Here is a 3,668-nt window from a genome sequence, read left to right on the forward strand (position 1 = left end):
AAACAAAGCACAACAGAGCGACAACATGGTGAGTTTAAATCTCCAGATAACAAGTTCTCTTTCACCAATGTTCTTTTCATCATCATCTTTAGACTCTATAGTTCCACACCAGACAGAGACTCTAAATAACTTAAAATCAGCTGGAAAATACTCTGAATCAGTTCCTCCTTGAAACAGTTTTGTTAATTCAGTATTATTTTGGTCACAAACTGTATTTTTGCAGCGACTGAGCTTAAACCCTGCAGACACTGAGTCTGGTCCAGGAACCAATCAGGAGACGGTGAGATCTCTCAGTACTCCCAGTACAAAGTTACACTCAGTGTTATGTTTAGTTCAACAGAGAAGCTGAAAATGAATTTACTTCAATAGATGTGAAACAGTCCCATCATGAATTCACATACTGAACAGTCTTTATATTGTGTTCACTGTGCAGGCTGATGCTGATGATGGTGTTTCCTATGCTTCCATCAGCTTCACCAAGAAGACCAAGAATAAAGCCCGGGTAAGATTTTGGTATTTACATTGATGATGTTAGCAGTAAGTTTGTGATTTTTAAAGCTCCTGTCAGTTTATTTATTAAATAACATCTTATAATGTTTTTTTCATATAGGCTTGTGGGGATGATGATGACACTGTGACTTACAGCACTATGAAAGTTCCCTCCTCACCTGCTGGACTTTCCACTGATCCCAGCGATCTCTATTCCACCATCAACAAACCAAAGAAATAGGGTGTTACTCATGAAATGTTTCTAGTTGTTTTTTCTGGATGCTGCATGAATGCTTGGATCATAGAGTAACTTCCTGTTTGTTCTTTTTAATGTAGTCTAGTGATAGTTACCTTTATATCAAATTAGGTATCCACACAGAATATTGTTATTAAACTTTTATTCATTTGCTGTGTGTCATTTTTAACAATACAAAAAGGGCCATAAAACTAGGCTTGAGAGGTGTATCTCACTGTATCCATGACGATATTAAACTTCCTGTTTGTGACATCTTAAAAACATGACAGCAAAAACACTTAATAGTCAACTTAATTTCACTTTTCAGACCCTTTTAAAACAGAAGAAAAAAGAATATGAGTGTTGAAAACATGTCTGATTGTGCACGCCTAGTTTTAAAGATTAGTGTGAACCAAAATCCTAAAGTCGTGCATACTGTTTGTCGGCTTTGATGCTAACAGGCTAACTTTCTTACTGCGCTGTGCAGACTTGCTTTCCAGTTTCTTGGTAAGTAGAGTTTGAACTTTTCTAATTTGTGCTAAACTTTCTGTTATGAATATAATTCCATGTCCATTGCAAATATGATCTGTGTTGTTGGATGATATAGGTTAAAGTAGCTTAAAATCCATCTTTTAAGCTGCTTTTAGTGATTATTCTAAAAATAAATAATGAATATTTTGGAGTCTTTAGTCATTGTTATAATTTAGTCTTAGTTTTAGAGTTGCATTTGCTCCATCAGTGTTTCCTGTATTTTCCTCTTGTATCAGCTCCCCATGTTAAGTTCATTCATGTGTTTACATTTCCACATTTAGTTTTGATTGTCTCCTGTTTTTTATTTAAATATATATTTTCTTGTCTGGTTATCCAGCTGTATCCATGTCCAATAATTACCCTCATCTACATTTAGCATTGTCTTTCCTTCAGACTTTGTCTTAGTGCTTGTTATTCTCCCTGTCAGTTCCCAGTTGATTTTAGACTCCTTTTTTATTCTCTCATGGGACTTTTCATCAGTTGAAGTAAAGGATTGCTTTTCATTAAATCAACCTTTGTTTGTTTTCCTTAGAAGTATGCAGGAAGATGAAGCAGTGCATTATATGTGTGTGGTCAACATTAGAGGGTTAAACCTCAAGAGCTGCTGTATTTTTACCGAAACACTTCCTCTTAACTTCTCAGAAAGAATGACTTCAGAGGTGTAGAGGAAACAATAGGTCTCAGACCACTGACACATTTCATCTGTGTTCTCACCTCACAGCTAACAGTGGTCACTGCTGCAGTGTCATCATGTTTCATTGCAAACTTCAAGACTAAAATTCTGACGTGTAATAAGTTTAAATCTTGACCTCTTTTCATGTGTGCAGACAAACATCACCATGAACACTGTTAATCCAAACACTTAACTCATCTAACAGTCTTCACACACTTAACTTTCTCTAATCTGTTGGTAGTCAAGACAACATCAAGACAATCATGTCCAATAGATGACAAAGGGAGCCTGCAAAATGCATTGGATGTAAAAGTTAAAATATTAGAAGTTTTTCACTCAGCTAATATCTACAATAGACAAAAGGAGGCTCAGATGCTTAAAAGCCATGACATATAAGCTTTGGATATAAAATCAGAAGTAAAGACATCAGAAATGACACTGACAACAGCAACAAACAATCTACCAGGAGGCAGCGACGCTCACTCTTCTTTTGAGGACAAAAAGGTGAATATCACACTGACACTTGATCGTGTTTGTGTGGAGAAATTCAGTATGTTTAAAAAATTCCACTTCAGCTGTGGTTTACTGGAGTCTGAGTCAGAAGAAGGTCAGAAGAGCTCTTAGATTCACATCTAGACACTCACTACAATAAGAACTCCTCTCATGGAAAATGTTGTTAATGCATCTGTCCGTCAGTTTCACATGTTTTCATAATCTTTGCAGACCAGTTGTTGTTTGCTAAAATCCCTGAGCTACAGTAACTAAGATGTTTGATGGTTTGAGATGTTCAGGTTTTTTTTCAGTATTATTACCTCCTTTTAAATCCCATTTATCAGTGTTTAATTAGAAAGGTCACTCTGGGGCAAACACGACGTCCAGCTGCTCTGCACTGAGTAAAGAAGGTACACTTCTTTGTTTCATGCAGATTATTGCAATGATGTTATGATATATTGAGCAGACAGCTGCCCAAGTTAACTGTGACTATCACCAGTTAATGTGGGCGTGTTTCCTTAATCAGCGGCAGGGGTTAGTGAACAGGATGTGAACAGGATGTATGCAGGCAAACTCCAGAATCCAGCGAGCTGAATGGTAGTTTGTGAGAAACACAGAGTTACGAACTGAAGTGGAAGACAATTTCTTTTTTATATTACAATTATTTTATTATTTATGTTGTGTGAAGATAGTATTGATACATATATGCATTTTTACTAGCTGAGACTTTTGTTTTCTTTTAGCCGAAGTCTTTAATCATGTCAAACTCAAACTGTATGGCACTAAGGTGACCCTGGAGTAAAAATGTAGTAATTAATTTTAGTTGACACATATCGATTTGTTTCTCCTAAATTGTTAATAAGTATTGATATTGTTACAATATGTTAAATTATATTGTGTACAAAACCGTTTTGATACAGTAGTTAAAACACACAGACTGCCTGCAGCCGTTATGGGCTATAGAGGGATAAATGCATTTCTTTACCCAGTGTGATTCCAAATTATAATCAGACAGCAAGTAACTGCTATGTGGTAACAAATGGTGGGAAACCTAAAGACAGTTCAGTCACACACTCAAGGTAACCATTTATCTGTCAGTGGCTCATCTGGTCATCATGAAACCTCCAGCGCTCTGTAGCTCTTGTACCCACATCACCAAAGCATTTCCCTTTCACTTCTGAGAGAAAAAATGACTTCATAGGTGCAATAAGACACCAACAGGTCTCAGACCACTAACACATTTCATCT

At 36.4% G+C, this 3,668-nt stretch overlaps 1 long non-coding RNA gene across 1 annotated transcript; it reads left to right on the forward strand.

Moving 5' to 3' along the window:
- Positions 1-135: 135 nt before the first annotated feature.
- LOC121812564 lies at positions 136-1,758 on the forward strand. The gene is made up of 3 exons (XR_006053164.1): positions 136-280; positions 434-502; positions 611-1,758. It is a non-coding gene; the product is annotated as an uncharacterized LOC121812564 (long non-coding RNA).
- Positions 1,759-3,668: the final 1,910 nt, after the last annotated feature.

Source organism: Haplochromis burtoni, unplaced genomic scaffold (assembly GCF_018398535.1).
Source record: "Haplochromis burtoni strain Fernald_Lab_line unplaced genomic scaffold, NCSU_Asbu1 Contig_659, whole genome shotgun sequence".
Classification (NCBI taxonomy): Eukaryota; Metazoa; Chordata; class Actinopteri; order Cichliformes; family Cichlidae; genus Haplochromis; species Haplochromis burtoni.